Here is a 23,415-nt window from a genome sequence, read left to right as displayed (position 1 = left end):
AGGGGAAGATGGAGAAAGAGAATTATTAAAGTGAAAATATACATCCCTGAAGCATCTGCCAAGCAGAAATTCTAGCTGGAAGTGATGATCACAATTTCACAGATATTCTTATATCTTTGTATATGTGAATATTTGTCTTTATTGACAGAGATCTACATTATAGCTTACCTCTAATTAAAGTCTCTCTGAGTCTTCAGAAGTAATGTGTAAGACTATTCCCAGGGGCTATGCATTAGTAGCCCTGCATCAAGGAGAAAAACACAAGTTAGAAACATGTTTTCATGCAGGTGCTGTGATTCACCCAAAGACAGATAGTGAGACCCCAGAGATGGAGTTATCTTAGTTGTAATTTCTCTAAAGTCTGTGTCAAGAAAGTATTTGCATGAAAGTCATTTAGGATGATGCAACTGGATTGTATGAGATGATGCCATATCATGTGAATGGTGAAATGGCCAGAAAAGTGTATGTCTCTGAGTTGTCAACTGAATAGTGAGGGTATTATAGTTTAGAGTGTCAATTTACATGTACCATATCCAGGCAAATATCCTCTCTTTTGATATCTCACAGTTTCTACACCATAAAGATGCCAGCAGTATCCAGAGGAAGATGACAGAGGAGAAGCTGGGGGCTAATCAAGATCTCGCATAGAAAGCAGTTTTAATTAATATAATTCATCACATCAACACGAGCAAGGATTAGACCACATGATTATCTCAGTAGATGCAGAAAAAGCATCTGACAAAATCCAACACCCTTTTATGATGAACGTTCTGGGAAAACTAGGAATCCATGGAACATTCCTCCATATAAAATTGCTGTATATTACAAATCTATAGCCAACATTATACTTTATGGTGAAAAAATAAGTCATTTCCTCTAAACTCAGGAACAAGATAATGATGTCCACACTCTCTACTTCTCTTCAATTTAGTACTAGAATGCCCAGCTACAGCAATAAGACAAGATGTAAAAATAAAGATGATTGAAATAGGGAAAGATGAAGTAAAACTCTCCCTCCTCACAGACAACATGATCTTGTATTTAAAGAATCCCACAGACTGCAGTCCCAAATTATTTGAGCTGATTTGAAACTTTGGCAAAGAAGCAGGGTATAAAATTAACCCTCAAAAATCAATGGCTTTTTTGTATGACAACAATTAGAAGATCTCAGCTGAAATCAGGAAAGAAATTCTTCTTTTGTAACTAAAGAAATTATCATCTACGATGATAACTTTAAAAACCTGAAAAAAGAAATCAAAGCAGAACTTAGGAAGTGGAAAATCCTCTCATGCTCTTAGATTGGAAAGACCAATATCATGAAAATGGCAATACTTCATGTGACACTTATCAATATCCCAGCCTCATTCTTTAAGGGCCTAGCAAGAAGCAATCCAAAAATTCATATGGAACAATAAAAGACCTCGGAGGGGTTCCGGGAAGATGGCGGAGGAGAAGCTGGAATCTGAACAAGCTCTCGCATAGAAAGGAGTTTTAGAGTTCCAGTGAACAGTCCTAAGCCAGAGAATCACACCAAGTGTGTCATCACAGGACAGAGAGTTAGACAAGAGAGGGGAAGCCAAGGAAACGCATCAGCTGCCGCTCTGGCGGCGGGGCCGCGGCGGCGCCGCTGCGGAGTCATACCTGAGACACAGAGAGTCGGGGAGGAAGGAGCCAGACGCAGCGGACGAGCGGATTCTACTCAACACCAACAAGAACCAACAAGGAGCGAACATCTTCATCCTGCTGTTTGCAGACCAGAGACGACCCAGGATCCAAGACTCGGCGTGAGTACAAGACCGACATCCTCACTCCTCAGGGAGCAGAGGAGGGAAGGCCACCCCTCCCCCCCCAGCACCGGTGATCTCCATCTTGGATACCAACAAAGCTCGGAGGAGCTGCTAGCTCCAGCTCAGGCCTTGGAATAAAATGAGTCATTTAGCAGGTCACAAGAACTTAACGGCGAAGTGACCTGCCAGACTCAGCTCCATCCAGGGAAAAGTCACCCAGCTCAGGCGCCAGCTTGCCTCACTGAGTAACCAGAGCCAGAGGCTGCCCCTCCCTCTAGCAGCCACCACAATCAATTGAAAAACAGAAACCCGGAGAATGGCTCCAGGCTGGACGCTGTGAGCTTTATCACAAAATAGCCCCAGGGAAAAGCTACTGTTTGTTGAAAGGCCTCAACTCTACCCAGAACCTAGCCTCATCACCACATCTCCCTCTTTTGTGACTCTCAAAGCAGACCACCCTCCCAGAAAACTAACCTGGGAGGGGGATCTCAAAATCTTGGGTAAAGCAGAGAATTTTTCTGCCTCTTCCAACCAACCGACTTAAGAAACCAATCAACCCACAGGACCTCAAGCTGACCAGAGACTCCAACAAGAGACTGGTTGCAGACAAAAGGGAGATACAGGATTCTTCCCACTCCTCCCCCCCCCAAAAAAAATCAAAAGACTTTTTTTTCTTTTTTCTTTTTTTTTTCTTTTTTTCTTCTTCTTCTTTTCTTTTTTTTTTGCTTGTTTTTTGTTTTTTGTTACCTTATATATATATATTTTTTTCCCTTCTAAAACTTTTATTAATCTTTAATTTTTGCCTCTTCTGAAAAAATAATTGTTTTCCAGTAACTTTTTTTTTTTCTCATCTTATAATTTTTATTTTAGGAATACGTGAATGAGAGTTTTCCTTTCTTTTCTAGTCTTCTTTCTCTTTTTCTTTCTTTCTTAATTATCTTTTTGTTTTTTATCTAGCTCTACTGAACTTCTGATCTTTTCTTCTCCCGTTCCCATCCTTAAAGCTTTTCACATCTCCTCTATGTCCCTCCCCTTCTCTGAACATATTCACATTCCTCTCTAAATAGACGGTCTTTTAACCTCTATAATAACATTAATTTTTATGTTTCCATTTTTTTCTGGTCTCTCTTCATTCCCCTTTCCGTCTCTTCTTATTCTCTCTCTCTCTACTTGCATCCTACCCAACCCATTTCCTGCATTGTGATTAGGACATAGTTAACTCTCCCTGTGCCTCCCCACACCAATCTATTCCTATTTTTTACCCACATCTCTCCCTAATCCTAATAATTTCTGGTTTTCCAAATTCTTTTCTGTGGTTCTAAGTCCTTTAACATATAGTCATTTGATGTTGAATAGATGTATCTGTTGAACTAGATTGTATCTGTAGACTATTGACTGTACAAATGCAAACTTTGGTTGATGGTTGCCTTAAGATAGTGTTCTAGCACAAAACTGGTGCAATCTTTATCTCAAATGGGCCGAGTAAGCCGGAAAAACACAAGAAAAATGGCAAATTCGGGTATCTCAATTCCCAACCTTGATAATCAGGGATTAGAACAGATAAAGAATAATCCAGAGGAGAGTTCCCAAATAGCTCTACAAACACTAATAGCAAACATGATAAATGAGAAGTTTGACAATGTACAAAGGACTCTATATGAGCATGATAGGGAGAGAGTGGAGGCATCCCAGAAGTTTATACAGGAATATCATAAGCGTGAGGAAGCTTCTCAAAAACTGATACAGGATTTGCGTGAACAACTTGAGAATACTCAAAGAGAAAGGGAGGAATGGCATGAGCAGGCAGAGAATATTCAAAGAGAACTGCAGGAATCCCACAGAAGGGAGGAAACTAATCAAAGAGTAATTCACGAATTAAGAGACCAGGTAGAGAATACACAAAGATCACTAAAGGCATTCATGGAATCCATTAACAAAGAGCTGAAGGAAGTCAGGGAGACCACAAAGGGAATGTTGAATGGAACTCAACAGAAGGAATGGGAGTCCAAAGAAACCATAACCAATCAACTAAGTGATTTGAGAACAAACACTGAACACCAAACTAAGGAAGTAAAGAAATTCATACAAGACCTAAAACAGAGCTTCAACAAAGAACTTGAAGCCATCAAAGCTGACCAATTAGAAGGAAAAGAGATAAAAAACAAAGTAGAGAGTCTTGACAGCAGGTTAGACCATGCAGAAGATCGAATCTCAGGGATTGAAGACAGCCTAGATATTATAGAGAAAGAACATACAACCATCCAAGACAAGTCCAAGAAATATGATAGGTCTATCCAACACCTGGAAGACACCATCAGAAGGCCCAATCTAAGGATAATGGGTGTAGAGGAGCACCTAGAAACAGAAGTTAATGGTCTAGGAAATTTGTTTAACAGGATCCTAGCAGAGAACTTCCCAAACATACAAAAAGATAGGCCTATTCAGATAAAAGAAGCTTTTAGAACCCCAAATAGACCAGACCAGAATAGGACATCCCACCGTCACATTATAATCCACACAGGAACAACCCAGACCAAGGAAAAGATCCTTAAAGCTGTCAAGGAGAAAAGGTTAATCACCTATAAAGGGAAACCAATTAGAATCACCTCAGATTTCTCAGCAGAGACAATGAAAGCAAGAAGAGCCTGGAATGATGTATGCCATGCCCTAAAAACAAACAACTATCAACCAAGAATACTGTACCCAGCTAAATTCTCCTTCATAACTGAAGGCCAAATAAAAACCTTCCATAGCAAAGAAAAATTGAAGCAATACATCTCCACCAAACCAGCCCTGCAAAAGATTCTTAAAGATGTCCTACACATAGAAAACCAACAAGAACGCAACAAAGGCCAAGAAACTGCACCCAAACTGAGAATCCAAGAACCTTAGGAAGAACCCAGATTTCACAGCCCCCAAGAAGGTGGATAACATGGCAGGAACTCCCAAATACCTCTCAGTCCTATCTCTTAACGTTAACGGACTGAACTCTCCAATTAAGCGACATAGACTGTCTAGTTGGATTAAAAAACAAGACCCTTCTATCTGCTGCCTGCAGGAGTCACATCTTGCCCGTAAAAACAAACATATTTTCAAGGTTAAAGGTTGGAACAAAATCTACCAAGCAACCGGCCCTCATAAACAGGCGGGAGTTGCAATCCTAATATCAGATAAAATAGACTTCAAACTAAAATTCGTGAGAAGAGATAAAGAAGGTCGCTACATACTAATTAAAGGATCTCTCCTTCAGGAGGATATTACAATTCTAAATATCTATTCTCCAAACAATGGAGCACCCAAATTTATCAAAGAAACACTACTTTCCCTCAAATCCCATATAGATCCAAAGACATTAATTGTTGGGGATTTTAACACACCACTCTCCCCACTAGATAGATCAACTCGGCAAAAACTCAACAGAGAAACCGCAGATCTAAACAGCTGCATAGATCAACTAGACTTAACAGACATTTACCGAACATTTCACCCAGCAGCAACAGAATACACGTTCTTCTCAGCAGCACATGGAACGTTTTCTAAAATAGACCACATTTTAGGCCACAAAGCAAACTTGTCTAAATTCAGAAACATTGAAGTTATACCTTGCATTCTCTCTGACCACAAGGGAATAAAATTAGATCTCAACACCAAAAGCCACCAAAGAAAGTCCGGTATCACATGGAGGCTGAACATCACACTGCTGAATCATGAGTGGGTCATAGAAGAGATTAGAAAGGAAATTCAAATGTTCATGCTATTCAACAAAAATGAACACACAAATTACCAGCTCCTCTGGGACACAGCAAAGGCAGTACTCAGAGGCAAGTTTATAGCTCTGAGCTCCTACATCAACAAATTGGAGAGATCAGAAACTAACAATTTAATGACACATCTAAACTTCCTTGAAAAAGAGCAGCAAGATAAACCCCAATCCAGTAGAGGGAAAGAAATAATCAAAATTAAATCAGAATTAAATGAATTAGAATCCAAAAAAACTATAGAAAGAATCAACAAAACAAAAGTTGGTTCTTCGAAAAACTTAACAAAATTGACAGACCCTTAGCAAACCTTATCAGAAAAAGGAGAGAACACACCCAAATTAATAAACTCAGAGATGAGAATGGAAACATCACCACGGAAACAACCAAGATTCAGAACATTATAAGGGGATACTTCTCAAAACTTTATGCTAATAAGTTTGAGAACTTGACAGAAATGGACCTTTTCCTAGCAAATATTGACATGCCAAAACTAAACCAAGATGAGTTAAACCAGCTAAACAGGCCCATATCAAGCATTGAAATAGAAACAGCAATAAGAGACCTCCCAGCTAAGAAAAGTCCAGGACCAGATGGTTTTACAGCGGAATTTTACAAGGCCTTCAAAGCAGAGCTCACACCAATACTCCTCCAACTCTTCAATGAAATTGAAAGAGAAAGCTCACTACCGAACACATTCTATGAAGCCATCATAACCCTCATCCCAAAACCAGGCAGGGACTCATCAAAGAAAGAGTACTATAGACCCATTTCTTTGATGAACATCGATGCAAAACTTCTCAACAAAATTTTGGCCAATCGACTTCAACAATTCATCCAAAAAATCATACACCACGATCAAACAGGATTCATTTCAGGGATGCAAAGCTGGTTCAATATACGCAAATCAATTAATATTATTCATCACATCAACAGGAGCAAGAATAAGAACCACATGGTTATCTCAATAGATGCAGAAAAAGCATTTGACAAGATCTAACACCCCTTTATGATGAAAGTTCTGGAAAAATTAGGAATCTATGGAACATTCCTCAATACAATAAAGGCTGTATATGACAAACCTACAGCCAGCATTATACTCAATGGTGAAAAACTAAAGCCATTTCCTCTTAACTCAGGAACAAGACAAGGATGCCCACTCTCTCCACTTCTCTTCAATCTAGTATTAGAATGCCTAGCGACAGCAATAAGACAAGATGCAGACATAAAGGGGATCCAAATAGGGAAAGAAGAAATAAAACTCTCCCTCTTTGCAGATGACATGATCTTGTATTTAAAGAATCCCATGGACTCCACTCCCAAATTACTCAAGCTGATTCAAAACTTTGGCAAAGTAGCAGGTTATAAAATTAACCCCCCAAAATCAATGGCGTTTCTATATGCCAACAATGAGAAAAGTGTGGCTGAAATTAGGAAAGCAACTCCATTTGTAATAGCCCCACAAAAAATAAAATCCCTAGGAATTAACTTAACCAAAGAAGTGAAGGACCTCTATGATGAAAACTTTAAAATCTTGAAAAAGGAAATCAACACAGAACTTAAAAAATGGCAAAACCTCCCATGCTCCTGGATTGGCAAGATTAACATCGTGAAAATGGCAATACTTCCCAAGGCTATCTACAAATTCAACGCGATACCTATCAAAATTCCACCCTCATTCTTCAAGGAAATAGAGGAGGCAATCCAAAAATTCATATGGAACAATAAAAGACCCCGAATAGCAAAAACGCTCCTCAACGAAAAGAACACTGCTGGAGGAATATCAATACCAAATTTCAAACTCTACTATAAAGCCATACTAAGCAAAACAGCTTGGTATTGGCATAAGAACAGACCTCAGGACCAATGGAATAGAATTGAAAACCCAGAAATGAACCTACAGACCTATAGCCATCTAATATTCGATAAGGAAGCTAAAACAATAGAATGGAAGAAAGACAGCCTCTTCAGTAAATGGTGCTGGCAAAATTGGTTAACTACATGTAGAAAACTAAAGCTAGATCCTTATATATCACCCTGCACCAGAATCAACTCCAAATGGATCAAAGACCTTGAACTCAAAGCAGACACTCTGAAAACATTACAGGATGGAATAGGAGAAACCCTAGGTCTCCTTGGCTCAGGTCGAAATTTTCTGAATAGAGACCCGGAAGCACAACAAATCAAAGAAAGGTTGGACAAATGGGATTGCATAAGATTGCAGAGCTTCTGCAGGGCAAATGACATAGCTGGCAAGATCAATAGAAAGCCCACCGATTGGGAGAAGATCTTTACTAGCCATACAACGGACAAGGGTCTCATATCTAAAATATACTTGGAACTCAAAAAATTAAACCACCCAACAACAAATCCTCAAAGAAACCACTGCACAGTAAATAAATGGGCGAAAGACTTAAAGAGAAGCTTCTCTGAAGAAGAAAGAAGGATTGCCAATAGACACATGAAGAAATGTTCAACATCCCTAGCCATAAAAGAAATGCAAATCAAAACAACACTGAGATATCACCTCACTCCAGTTAGAACAGCAAAAATCAAGAACTCTAACAACAACAGATGCTGGAGGGGATGTGGACAGAAAGGAACCTTACTTCATTGTTGGTGGGAATGTAAACTTGTTCAACCACTTTGGAAAGCAGTATGGAGGTTCCTCAAAAGACTTCACATAGATCTCCCCTATGATCCAGCAATCCCACTTTTGGACATTCACCCAAATGTTTACAAACAAGACCACACTAAAGCTACCAGCACAACTATGTTTATTGCAGCATTATTTACCATAGCTAAGATATGGAACCAACCCAGATGCCCCTCAGTAGATGAATGGATCAAGAAAATGTGGTATATATACACAATGGAATTCTATGCCTCCATCAGAAAGAATGACATTTCCCCATTTGTTAGGAAATGGAAAGGTTTGGAAAAAATTATATTAAGTGAAGTAAGCGAGGCCCAAAGAAGCATAGGTCCCATGGTTTCCCTTATTTGCAATATCTAGTATAGGTATGAGTCAAGCGGAAAAGGTCAGATAATGTGATGTTAGGAAAATGAACCCTTAAATATGTATTTTAATGTTTTCGTTTCTTTCATGCATGTGTTTCTAACGCATTTATAAGATTATTTCTTTGTTGCTTTGTATGTCCCTCCCCCACAGTGTAACCCCCGCTTTCACTATATTTGATGTCAGTATAACATGTGGAGGAGATGGGGATAAACAAGTCGTTTACGGATTCAGGTGGACCTGTTGCAACAATGAGAAGTACAAAATGTCATGTCAAAACCAGCTTTACAATGTCGGTGGTGGGGGGAAGGGGGGTGTAATTGGGTGGGGGAGGGGGGTAAAATTGGGTGGGGGGAGGGGGGAGGGGGGGAAGGGAAGTGAAGCGTAAACCAAGGAGGAGGCTGCAATGCTTGGTAAGAAATGTATGCATTATCCTGCCCATGTAATTGTAGCCCCTCTGTACAGTATGTTCTCAAATAAAATAAAATACAATTAAAAAAAAATAAAAGACCTCGGATAGCAAAAACAATCCTTAACAGAAAGAATAATGCTGGAATAAGATCTATACCAAATTTGACACTCTACCACAAAGTTATAATAATGAAAACTTCTTCGTACTGGCACAAGATCAGAACTTGGGACCAATAGAATAGAACTGAAGACCCAGAAATGAACCCACAGACCTATAGTCAACTAATATTCAACAAAGTAGCCATAAAAATTAGAATAGAAGGAAGACAGCCACTTCAGTAAATGGTGCTAACAAAGTTGGGTAGAAAACTAAATCTAGATCCTTAAATATCACCCTACACCAGAGTCAACTCCAAATGGATCAGACACTGAAAACATTACAGGAAGGAATAAGAGAAACCTTGGCACAGGCCGAAATTTTCTTAATAGAAGCACAGAAACACAACAAATCAAAGAAATTTTGGACAAATGAGATTGAATGAAGCTACAGAGCATCTGCAGGGCAAAGGACATAGCTAGAAAGATGAGTAGAAAGCCCACAGATTGGGATATCTTCATTAGCTAAACAAGGGACAAGGATCCCATATCTAAAATATGGCCCATTGTACCAATGCGATGTAGAAGATGCTGTGTCGAAAAGTAAACTTTATAGTTTAGGCTGGGGGAGGGGAAGGAATGTAGTCATAGAGATGGGAGTAAAGGAAGAGTAGGGGGAAAACTAACGAAGAGGCAAAATGCTTGATAAGAAATGTACTCATTACCTTGCTCATGTGATCTTAACCCTTCTATCCAGTATTTTCACAATAAAAACTTCTTTAATAAATAAAAAATTAAAAATTAAATATACTTAGAACTAAAGTAATTAAATCCCAAATAACAAATACTCAAAGGAACAACTGCCCGATAAATAAGTGGGATAAAGGCTTAAAGAGAAACTTCTCTGAAGAGGAAATAAAAATGGCCAATAGATTCACGAAGAAATGTTCAACTTCTCTAGCCATAAAAGAAATACTAATCAAAACAATATTGAGATTCCACCTCACCCCAGTTAGAATGGCTATAATCAAGCAATCTAATAAAAACAGATGCTGGATAGGATGTGGCCAAAAGGGAAACCTGCTTTGGGTGGTAGTTGTTGGTTGTAGTGTAAACTTTTTCGAACACTTTGGAAAGCAATATGGAGGTTCCTCAAATGACTCCCATAAAGCTCCCCTATGATGCTGCAATCCCACATTTGGGCATTTACCCAAATGATCACAAACAAGGCCATACCAAGGCTCCCAGCACAACTATGTTTATCACAGCATTATTTACTAAGATATGAAACCAATGCAAATGCCCCTCAGTAGATTAATGGATCAAGGAAATGTGATATATATATACATATATATATATGTATGTATATACATATATATATATATATATATATATATATACATGTATATGTACATGGGGTTGGGAAGGTGGCTCAGTGGTAGAGCGTTTGCCTTTCATGCATGAGGCCCTGGGTTCGATTTCACAGCACCACATAAGGAGAAAAAGCCTGAAGTGATGCCGTGGCTCAAGTGGTAGAGCACTAGCCTTGAGTTGAAGAGCTGAGGGACAGTGCCCAAGTCCAGAGTTCAGGCCCATGACCGGACCCCCCAAAACAAAAACAATATAAATATAGATGTAGATACATATATATTATATATAAAGGTACATATATGTATCTATATATATGTATATATCTATGTATCTATATGTATAGATACATATATAGAGATATATAGATATATGTATTTATCTATATATGTATATATAGATATGAAATGGATTTCTATGCCTCTATCAGAAACAATGGCATCACCCCATTTGTTAGGAAGTGGAAAGACTTGAAAAAATTATATTGTGAAGTAAGCCAGGTCCAAAGAGACATAAGTCTCATGTTTTCCCTTATTTGCAATAATTAGCATATATCTAGGAAAAGCACAAAAGTTAAAGCGCTATGTACATATGACCATATAAGATGATTTTTTTGTTTTTTTATTGTGAAAATATTGTACAGAGGGATTACAATTAAATGGGCAAGGTAATGAGTACATTTCATATCAAGCATTGTTGCCTCCTCCTTTGTTTCCCCTTCCCATCTATTCCCATCCTCCCCATGCCTTCCACACTATCCCCTCTCCTGGCCAAAGTTTAAAGTTCATTTTTTGACATAGTGTCCTGTATATCTCATTGTTGCCATGTGTCCACCTTTATCCCTATTTAAACAATTTGTTCTTTCCCTTCCCCTCCACAAATTATAAAAACATGAAATACATTGAAAGCAGAAGTTACACCGTGGAGGAGGGACATACAAAGCAATAAAGAAGTCATCTTATAAATATGTTAGAAATAATCACAAGGAAAAAAAACATTTAAATCCTTATCTTGGGATTCATTTTGCCTAATATAAACTTATCTGACCTTTTCTGCTTTTCTCAGACATATACTAGTTATTGCAAATAAGAGAAACCATGGGACTTATGTTTCTTTGGGCTTGGCTTACTTCACTTAACATAATTTTTTCCAGGTCTTTCCATTTCCTGACAAAAGGGGGCAATGCCATTCTTTCTGATGGAGGCATAGAATTCCATTGTGTATGTATAGCATATTTTCTAGATCCATTCATCTACTGAGGGGCATCTGGGACGGTTCCATATCTTACCTGTGGTAAATGAACACCAAATTAAGAACACAATTTTTTTTTCTTGCTATTGTTTCTAACATATTTATGTTTTACCATGTGATTTTTTTGTTTCTTTGTGTTTCTCCCCCATGGTGTAACTCCGGTTTTCACTGCATCTTTTTTTTTTTTTGAATATTTGTTTACTACTTTCATGCTTTTAACTGGTCAGAAATTACAGGACATTATACTGAGCTAAAAATAAAAAAAAATAACATCTCAAATCCAAAAGAATATTCATAATTAAACTTGGTCAATCTGTAAATGCCAGTCATGCATATGCTCATGATTTTTTTTAGGTCATTTCTTTTTCTATTAAAGGTATTCCAACATGTGTATCCTCCATACTTACTAAGCATTTATTTCAACTTATAATTTCTGTGACAGGATGTTTTGCTGTGTCACTTTGTTTAAAAAGATATCTGAATTTGTCCAAGGAAGTCTCAAGTTTTTTGTAAAACTAATGATGTACACTGTTTCCATGTCTACCTCCAAAGCTGAAAGTGGGTGTTGGCAGCTCTTCAAAAATTTCAAATCCTTTGCAGAATTCATCCAGCAATTCTTTCTTGATCCAATTACAAGAAGTTATCAGTAAAAAGCCGTTTACTTTAAACACCCCAGAGATAGATTTCACATACTGCTTCCTCTTCTCAGCTGCATTGTCAGGATTAACGCTTATGGCATCAAAAGTCCCTTTGTCAACACAAATATGAAATCCAGAAAGCTTGTGGAAAGATTCAAAAATTATTCTACCTTCAACTTTATTTTAGATAGCCCTTCTTTCTCTTTACTGCTAGAAAGTTGAATTGAAGGTGAGTAATCAATTCCAGGAATATGCACAAACCGAGTTTTGCAATTTTTTTTCTTTTTTTTAATTTATTTTTTGTGAACACACTGTACAGAAGGGTTACAATTACATGGGCAGGTTAATGCGTACATTTCTTATCAAGCATTGCAGCCTCCTCCTTTGTTTACCCTTCACATACCTTCCCAGCCTCCCCCTCACCCCCCCACCCAATCCTCCCCGCTTCTCCACCCCCCACACCAACATTGTAAAGCTCGTTTTTGACATGACTACTTGTACTTCTCATTGTTGCAACAGGTCCACCTGTATCTCCACTACAAGTTATACTGACATCAAATATAGTGAAAGCAGGGGTTATACTGTGGGGGAGGGACATACAAAGCTACAAAGAGATAATCTTATAAATGCTTAAGAAACAAATCCATGAAAGGAAAAAAAACCATTAAAATACATATCTAAGGATTCATTTTAACTAGGAAAACACCATTTCCATTTCCGACATCAAGTACTGAAGCATCCGATAGGATCTTGTGCTTGCGTATCCACCTTATTAGTCGATTACACTCTCTTTCCCAAACCAGATTTCTCCTGTATCTCCATATTCTTGGAACATTTGAAGTTCTTTCTCATGGACAGCGTCCCAATGCTCCTGGGTCATCAGCGCCAATGAGACAAAGCCACCCGCGATGGGACTGCCTCGTCAGGACCACACGGCAGCCAAAATGCTGTTACTGTCCCCACGGTACTCATCTTGCGTGGTGCTCTGATCTTCACTGCATCTTGTACATACAATTCTCTCATTCAGAGAGGGGAAGGGAAAAAACAAAATGCTTAAACAAGTATACAGCCTGACCCTTTGTAACAAGGAGATATACAAGACACAATGTTGAAAATGAACTTTACAACTTTGGCAGGGAGGGGTGGGAAAAATTGTGAAGGTGAGACAGAAGGGTTGTTGGAAGGGGAAAAATAAAGGAGGAGTCAACAATGCCGCATAGTAATTGTACTCATTACCTTGCTCATGTAATTAAACCTTTCTGTACAGTATTATTATAATAAAAAAGTCCAAAACAAAAAACCCAGTCAAGCCACAGGAAAAACAAAACCAGAAGCAAATGAGAAACTCCACCAAGAGACTGGATGTGGACATAGGAGACACAAGAAAAAAATCAAAGTATTCTTTTTACTTCCTAATTTTTCAAAATTTTAAAAAAGTTATTTTTTCATCGTTTTTGTTTTAGCTGTGTGTGTTTTTATAATCTTTTTACTCTTTTTCTTTTTTATTTTTTTGGGTAGTTTTGTATGACTTAATTGCTGTGCTGCTCATCCCCATGAATATACCCATCTTCGAATATTAGACTTTATCATTCATTATGTGCATGTGTATCCATAAATTAGAAATTGATTACTCAATTCACACTCAGCCTAAACTCCTTTAATAGTAGGATTTTTTCTTTTTACTTATATAATTTTTAAATGTTTTATGTTTTAATTTTTTCATTTGTCCTTTTTACTTTCTCTCATCCTTTCGTTCCATCCTTTTCCTCTCTCCATAATACTTCTTTGTACTTATATAATTTTTAATTTTTTAATTTTTTCCCCATTTTTCTTGCTTCTTTATTTCTCTCCTCCTTTCCTTCTACCTGCTTCTTGTCTCTGAATTTACATCTTGGTTAAATTCCTTCTCCATTTTTCCCTCCTCACATTCCTCTTATCTTATTTTCTCTCCACAATGCTCCCTAAACATATTAGTTTCTGTTCTGCTGACTCCTTCTTTGACATTTGTAGTCCATTGATCCATAGTTGTTTGATGTTGAACTAGATTGTATCTGTTAAAATAGATTGTATATGTACTCATTTTCAGTGTGTCAAACAATCTGTGCAACTACATGGTTCTGGTTGATGCTTGCTTAAAAATAGTGTTCTAACACAAAATTGGTTTTGCTTTCATACTAAATGGGCAACACAATATGGAGAAACAAAAGAAAAATGGCAATGCCAAGTATCTCAACTCCTGCTCATGATAATCAGGTGAAAGGTCAGTTAGTGAATAATCCAGAGAAGATTTTGCACAATGCTCTATAAACACTATTTGTAAACATGCTGAACGAAAATTTGGAAAGCCTGTAACAGACTCTGAGTATGATAGGGAAATGAGTGAGGGGGATAAGGAAAAGCATGTGCATGATGAAGCTAAACAAAGATTAATACAGACATTGTGTGAATGTGATGAGGCTAAAGAATAATATAGGAATCCCATGGGCATAATGAGTTTAACCAAAGATTAATACAGGAATATTTTGAGCAAGAGGAAGCTAATCAAAGATTAATACAGGAATTGCATGACCAGATGAGAATAGACAAAGTTTATTGGAAGCATTCATGGAATCCACAAACAGACAACAAAAGAACCCAGGGAGGCAGCAAAGGAAATGCTGAATGGAGCACAAAAGAAGGAAAGGGATTCCAATGAAAACATAAACAATCAACTAAGGGATTTGAGAACGAACACTGAAAATAAATTAAGGAAGTAAAAAGTCCATACAAGTTCTAAAAGAAGGGTCAAATGAAGAATTTGAAGCTATAAAAGCCGACCAATTAGAAGGAAAAGAGATTAAAAAAGAAAGTAGAAAGTATTGACAGTAGGAGAGACCATGCAGAAGATCGAATCTCAGGGATTGAAAATCGCCTATATCTTGTAGAGAAAGAACAGACAACTATTCAAGACAAATCCAAAAAATATAATAGATCAATTCAACATTTAGAAGACAACATCAGAAGGCCTAATCTGAGGATAATAGGTGTAGAGGAGCTCCTAGAGACAGAAGTTAATGGTCTAGGAAATTAACTTAACAGGATCCTAGCAGAGAACTTACCAAACATGTAAAAAGGTAGGCCTATTCAGATACAAGAAGCCTTTAGAACCCCAAATAGACCAGAACAGAACAGGACATCCCACTGTCACATTATAATTTGCATAGGATCAATTCAGACCAAGGAAAGGATACTTAAAGCTATCAAGGAGAAAAGATCAATTACCTATGAAGAGAAACCAATCAGAATAACTTCAGATTTCTCAGCATAGACAATTAAAGCAAGAGCTTGGAATGATATATGCCATACCCTAAAGACAAATAACTCTCAACCAAGATTCCTCTATGCACCTCAACTCTCCTTCATAATGGAAGGTCAAATAAAAACTTTCCATAGGAAAGAAAATCTAAAACAATGTATATCCACCAAACCAGCCCTACCAAAGATACTTAAAAATGTCCTACACAAAGAAAACCAACAAAAGCACAATAAAGGCCAAGAACTATCCCCCAAACAGAGAATCCAAGAATCGTAGAAAGAACCCAATTGGCACAGCCACAAGAAAGTGGACAACATGGCAGTAACTATCAAACACCTCTCAGTCCTAGCTCTAAATATTAATGGACTTAACTCCCCAATTAAATGTTATGGACTATCTAGTTGGATCAAAAAGCAAGATCCTTGTATCTGCTGCCTTCAAGACACACCTAGCCCACAAAAAAAAAAACAAAAATATTCTGAAACTGAAAATCTGGAATAAAATCTACAAAGCAAACAGCACCCATAAACAGAGTGGAGTTGAAATCCTAATATCTGATAAAATGGACTTCAAATTAAAATTAATGAGAAGAGAGAAATAGTCATTACAGAGTAATTAAGGGATCTCTTTTTTAGTAGGATATTACAATTCTAAATATCTAGTTACCAAAATGGAGTACTCAAATTTATCCAAGAAACACTGCTTTCCTTCAAATCTCACATAGATCAAAAGACATTCATTGTTGGAGATTTTTAACACACCCCTCACTTCCCTGGATAGTTCAACCAGGCAACAACTCAATAGAGAAACCTGAGATCTAAACAATTGCAAAAATCAACCAGACTTATCCAACATATACAAAATATTTCACACAGCATTATCAGAGAATATTTCTCAGCAGCACATGAAATATTCTCCAGCATAGACCACATTCTAAGTCACAAGCCAAATTTGTCCAAATTCAGAAACAATGAAATTATGCCTTGCATTCTCTCCGACCACAGGTAATTAAATTAAAACTCAAAACCAAAAAACCACCAAAGAAATTCCTGTAAAATATGGAGGCTGAACAACACACCCTTGAACCACCAGTGGGTAATGGAAGAGATTAGGAAAGAAATTCAAATGTTCATGATATTCAATAAAAATTACCTAGCTCCTCTGAGACACACCAAAGGTAATACTCACAGGCAAGTTTATAGCTCTGAGTTCCTATATCAACAAATTGGAGACATTTGAAACAAATAATTTAATGACTCACCTGAAGCTCCTTGCAAAAGAGCAACAAGCTAAATCCCTATCCAGTAGATGGAAACAAATAATTAAAATTAAATCAGAATTAAATTAATTAAAATCCAGAAAAACATAGAAAGTATCAACAAAAGAAGAAGTTGTTTTTTTAAAAAAAACTATTAACCAGATTGACAGACCCTTAGCAAATCTTACCATGAAAAAAGAGAACACACTCATATAAGCAAACTCAGAGATGAGAATGGAAAAATTACCACAGGAAAAAAAAACAAGATTTAGAACATTATAAGGTAATACTCCTCATATATTTATGCTAATAAATTTGATAATTTGCAAGAAATGGACTATTTTGTAACAAATATCATCATAGCAAAACTAAACAAAGATGATTTAAATCAACTCAACAGACCCATATCAAGCATCAAAAAAGAATCAGCAATAGGAGACCTACCACCCAAGAAATACCCATGAACCTGTGGATTTACAGCTGAATTCTACAAGGCCCACAAACCAGAACTCACACCAATACTCCTCCAAATCTTCAATAAAATTGAAAGTGAACGTTTATTATCGGACTCTTTCTATGAAGCCATCATAATCCTCATGCCCAAACCAGGCAGGAACTCGTCAAAGAAAGAGAACTATAGACCTATTTCTTTGACGGAAATCGATGCAAAATTTCTCAACAAAATTTAGGCCACAGCCTCAAATTGTGTCTAAAGGAAATTCTACCTAAGGTATCAAAGTCCACTATCAATCTTGAAAACCAGAGCATGTAGAAGAAAGACACTTTACAACATTGGGGGTAAGAGGAGAAAGAGGAGTCTGGAGGTGGGGAGGAAAGGGATGATAGGAGAAAAACAAAGGAAGGGATAACAATGCTCTATAAGAAATGGACTCATTACTTTGCTTATCTAAATGTAATCATCTGTACAGTATCTTTACTAGATAGATAAATAGATAGATAGATAGATAGATAGATAGATAGATAGATAGATAGATAGATAGATAGATAGATGTAGATATAATCAGAGAAGGGATGGAACAGGAAGCTTCTCCAATTTCGATTCATGTGAAGGAATATTTTTGAAACACCCAATCTAAAAGGAAACACCTAGACTCATTTCCCTTTAAAATTCCAATGCTGTTGGGGCACCAAGATGGTGATGGAGCAGTAGGGAAATGCCACAGCTCTCTTCAACCAAAAAGAGAGTTTGAGTTTCAATGCTTCATCTCCCCAAGAGACCCACAAGAGCAAAAAACAAACACCCAGAGAAGAAAAGGAGGTGGGAGAAAAACAATAAAGAAAGAAAGAAGTGAAAGTATGTCAGAACAGGGTAGCAAGAAGACCCCTTCCCCAACTTTTACTGGCTGCACAGCAGTGTCCCAAGCCCTGTTAGACTGTCTCAGTGGGGACTAACAGAGTCCCAGAGACACAGGGGGTCGTCTGCAGATCACCCACACATAAGACGCCTGAGGTACCAGTTTAAGACCCTCTGATCTGATAGCGATGAACAGAGAAACCTCAAAGCTGGGAGCCTGCACAAAGATCCCACTTCCAACCCCTCACTCTCCTAGCAGAAAGGCTCAATCCCACCAAAGCCACTCGACCCCATGGCAGGAACCCCAGAACTGAATGGAACACCCACAGAATACCAGAGCAGAAGACCTGCAAGCTATTGGTGCTGATTTGGAGAGCGCAAACAGACAAACTCCAACACATGGAACCGTCATGGAGACACCTCCCCCACCTCTAGGCCAGAGGCTGGAGGCCCATCTCACGGCAAGGTCTCAAACAGCATCAATGGAAGCAGAGACAGAAGAGAAACACAAGTGCTCAGAACCTGCACGGAGTCCTCTCCCCCACCCCTCAGCCAGAGGCTGGAGGCTCATCCTGAGGTGCACAGAACAGCATCAACTGAGGCGGAGACAGAGGAGAAACATACCAAGCCACCACTGCCCTGCCCAGCCCCAAATCATCTCAACTGAACTTTGATTGCAATGGCAACCAACAACCTACATCAAACAGAAACATCAACTAGCTCCAGGGTGAGTACCCTGCAGGGGACAGTGTATCCCTCAAAGGAGACCAGAGCTGGCCAGAACCCCCAGACCCCTACTACAACACCTGGACCACAGGACCCACTAAAACTGGGAACTATTCAAGAGCTCCACCAGCCCATGGAGCACACCCAGCTGGCCAGGATAGAGCAAGAGCACCCCTGGAAGGGAGTTTAAATGGCCAAGCCAGGAACAATACTCATGGGTCAAAACAGCCAACCGTGGAAGAAACTTGAACTCTGTACTCCAGGCTGCATAACCTAGGTGGGATACACAGCAGCATTGTTCCAACTGGTGAGCCCAGGCAGGGGGCCAGGAACAGGCCTAGGGTTCTGGTGCCTGAGCAACACAACCAACTCCTTCCAACTGGAGTCAGAAGCTGAACATATGCCTAAGCAGAAGGGGAAAACAGGGAACTGCAACTGCTGGGATTCATGCCTGTGACAGCCAAACACTTGGGGGTCCAGGACAAGAGAACCAGAAGCCCAAACCCCACCAGAACTGATCCATATATCCTAGGCTGGGAATAGGAATAGGTTGCCAGCACCTGATAATAGTCTGGAGATCAGCTTCATCAAAAGAGTGGTTGTCTTGTGTGCATGAGGCCCTGGATCTATTTCCTCAGCACCACATAAGCAGAAAGGGCCAGAAGTGGTGCTGTGGCTTAAATGGTAAGGTGCCAGCCTTGACCTGAAGAGCTGAGGGACAGTGCCCAGGCCCAGAATTGAAGCCCAAAACTGGCCAACCCCCCCCCCCCAAAATCATCAGGAGTTCAGAGAAACTCTAGCAACTTGGAAAGTACATGCAGCACATCCTATCTTGCCAAGAGCACCTGGAGGAGTAAACAGGAGCACTCTAAGCTGCTCAACTATTCTAAAGGTGGGAACTGCCAGCGATCTACAGCAGAGAGCTGAGAACACTATGTGGGTCAGACCAGCAGCTAGGGGTCAGGCCCCAACAGAACTGAGACCAGATACAGACTCTCTCTACCAGCACAGAAACAGCAATCAAGAAAAGACAGACACCTATTGACCAAAACAAAATATCAGATTTGTCTCCAATAATCCCTGAATCCCCTTGTGAAAATCACAGAGAAAAATTACAAGGTTTATCAATACCCAGGATAGCAAGCTACCCACAAAAACCAGCAGCCATCCAGGAGAGAGCCCCAGTGGGAGCAAAGCAGGAATGGAAGACAAAAGCTACATCCAGGAGATGCTGGAGGCAATGACTCAAGAATCAAAGTGAGGAATAGACCAGAAATTTAAAGAACACAGGGTATCAAACAGGAGGTGCATGCAAAAATAGAGGCAGTACAGACCTCACTAAGAGGTGAGATTAGTACAAAAATAGACACAGTACACACCTCATTAAGAGCTAAGATTACTACTTTGAGAACCAATATTGAATCCATAAATGAGTCCATTTTTTCCATGCAAACCATAATGGAAGCCATAGTTAACAGAGTGAACGGAATGTAGAGTGTCAGATACAGAAGACAGAATATATCAACTGTACCAAAAAATCACACATATGAAAAAATCACTGAAATTTTGTCAAAAGGAAATCCAAGAACAAGCAGATAATGCCAAGAAATTTAACCTTCATATAATTGGAGTGGATGAAGATGAGGAATATCAAAGAAAGAGAATGCAACACCTACTCAACAAGATACTCTGTGAAAATTTCCTCCATCTCAAAAAAGAATATCTTACCTTCATAATAGAAGCGTATAGAACACCTAACAAGCAAGATCCCAGGAGAAACACTTCTAGACACATTATAGTAAAAATGATAGATCTGAATAATAAGGAAACAATCCTCCTGCAGCAAAAATGAAGGAGGAGCTATATTAACAATGGGGAAAAAAAGAATCACTGCAGATCTCTCCACACAGACACTGAGTGCAAGAAAGGCCTGGGAAAGTTCCATATGAGCCCTGAGAGCCAATAACTGCCAACCCAGACTGATATATCTGCAAACCTAGAATTCACATTTGATGGATAATTGAAAATTTTTATTTTATTTTTTATTATGAACATACTGTACAGAGGGGTTACAATTACAAGGGCAGGATAATGAGAACATTTCTTATCAAGCATTGCAGCCTCCTCCTTTGTCACATCCCTTCCCTGCCTCCTCCCGCCCCCATACCCAATCCTCCCCCCCCACCAAAGTTGTAAAGTTTGTTTTCGACATGACAACTTGTACTTCTCATTGTTGCAACGGGTCCACCTGTATCCTTATTTAAACGACTTGTTTTTCCTCTTCCCCTCCACAATTATACCGACATCAAATATAGTGAAAACAGGGGTTATACTGTGGGGGAGGGACATAAAAAGCAACAAAGAAATAATCTTATAAATGCGTTAGAAACAAATGCATAAAAGAAAAAAAATTAATAGTAAAGAAAAACTAAATGAATGCATAAACAGTAAGCCAGTATTATAAAGAATACTAAGAGGAGGAACACAATCTGAAGAAAACAACCAGGAACGGGGACCCGCACCAGACAGCCATTAATAGAAGTCTAACTGAGCAAGCACAAGAGGAAAGGAAAGAAGAAAAATTTAGGAAAATAGGGAATGACAGGGACTACAAGGCATCTCCCTATAGTATCTCTTAATATTAACGGTCTTAATTCACCAATCAAAAGAAAAAGAACTGCAGATTGGATCAGAAAACATGACCATCCATCTGTTGCCTTCAGGAGACCCACCTCCCAGCCAAACATACAAACAAACTCAGAGTGAAGGGTTGGAAAAGGATCTACCAATCAAATGCCCCCAGGAAGAAAGCAAGTGTAGCAATCCTGATATCTGCCAAACTAAACTTTTCATTAAAATCAATACAAAAAGACAAGGAAGGACACTACATATTAATATAGGGAACAATCCAAGAAGAGAATATTACCATCATCAACTGATATTCCCCAAACATTGTAGCATGAAAATATGTTAAGCAAATACTCTCAAACTTACAGAATAAAATAAGTCCCAATACGATAATATTAGGAGACTTTAGCACCCCACTCTCCCCAAAGACAGATCTACCAACCAGAAGTTTGGCAAAGAAGCTACTGAACTAATGAGGCCATACTTCAAGTGGAACTAACTGACATCTACCGAGTATTTCACCCTAAAACAACACAGTGCACATTCTTCTCAGCACCTCATGGAACTTTCTCCAAAATAGACCATATCGTAGTTCATGCAAGGAACTTAAACAAATACAAGGGGATTGACATAATCCCCTGTATCCTATCTGACCGTAGTGGAATCAAGCTAGTTCTCAATAACAAAGCATACTGCAGAAATTACTCAAATACATGGAATTTGAACAACACAGTTCTAAGGAATACCTGGGTAACAGAAGAAATTAGAAACTTCCTAAAACTTTATTTTCAGTGAAAATGAAGACACATCACAAAGAAACTTGTGGGACACAGCAAAAGCAGTCTTGAGGGGCAAATTTATAGCCCTCAGTTCCCACATCAAGAAAATAGAGACAGACCAAGTAAATAATCTCATGTTGCAATTAAAATGCCTAGAAAAACATGAAACAATGCAACCTAAAGTAACTAGATGGAGGCACACAATCAAACTAACAGAGGAAATTAGTGAAATAGAGAATAGCAAAATCATAGACAAAATTAATAAAACAAAAAGTTGGTTCTTTGAAAGAATCAATAAAATTGATAGATCATTGGCAAGATTAAGAAAAGAAGAGAGGAAACCCACATTAACAAGAACAGGGGTGCCACTGGAAAAATCAAAAATATCCAGTATATCCAAACAATTTTAAAATACTATTTTCAAAAGTTATACTCTCTAAAGAAAGAAAACCTGGTGACTGGGAAGGTGGCTCAGTGGTAGAGCGCTTGCCTTGCATGCTCCAGGCCCTGGGTTTGATTCCTCAGCCCCACATAAGCAAAAAGAAAAAAGCCAGAAGTGGCGCTATGGCTCAAGAGGTAGAGTGCTAGCCTTGAGCTGAAGAGCTGAGGGACAGCACCCAGGCCCAGAGTTCAGGCCCCATGACCCCCCCCCAAAAAGAAAGAAAACCTGGCAGAACTTGATGCATTTTTAGAGAAATACAAGTTGTCTAAACTGAGCAAAGAAGTAAATCAATTAAATAAGCCAATATCTTACAAGGAGATACAGGAAGCAATCAGAAATCTTCCCAGAAGGAAAAACCCAGGATCAGGTGGATTCACAACAGAATTCTATAAGACCTTTAAAGAAGAATTAATATCCATACTCCTCAAGTTCTTTAGAGAAAGAGAAATAAGGTACTATCCCAAATTCATTCTACTATTCCAATATCACACTCATCCCAAAACCAGGCAAAGACCCAACCAATAGAGTATTGCAGACCAATTTCCTTGATGAACACGATGCAAAGATCCTTAACAAAATTCTAGCTAATAGAATCCAGAAACACGTTTTAAAAAATCATACACTATGACCAGATAGGCTTCATC

General features: G+C 38.6%; 1 pseudogene; it reads right to left on the bottom strand.

The window, feature by feature from the left end:
* Positions 1 to 12,205: 12,205 nt before the first annotated feature.
* LOC138813690 (EEF1A lysine methyltransferase 2-like) lies at positions 12,206 to 13,895 on the bottom strand (annotated as a pseudogene).
* Positions 13,896 to 23,415: the final 9,520 nt, after the last annotated feature.

This window comes from Dipodomys merriami, unplaced genomic scaffold (genome assembly GCF_024711535.1).
Source record: "Dipodomys merriami isolate MVZ:Mamm:240054 unplaced genomic scaffold, mDipMer1.0.p SCAF_6, whole genome shotgun sequence".
Classification (NCBI taxonomy): Eukaryota; Metazoa; Chordata; class Mammalia; order Rodentia; family Heteromyidae; genus Dipodomys; species Dipodomys merriami.
This window is presented reverse-complemented; position numbering and strand designations above follow the sequence as displayed.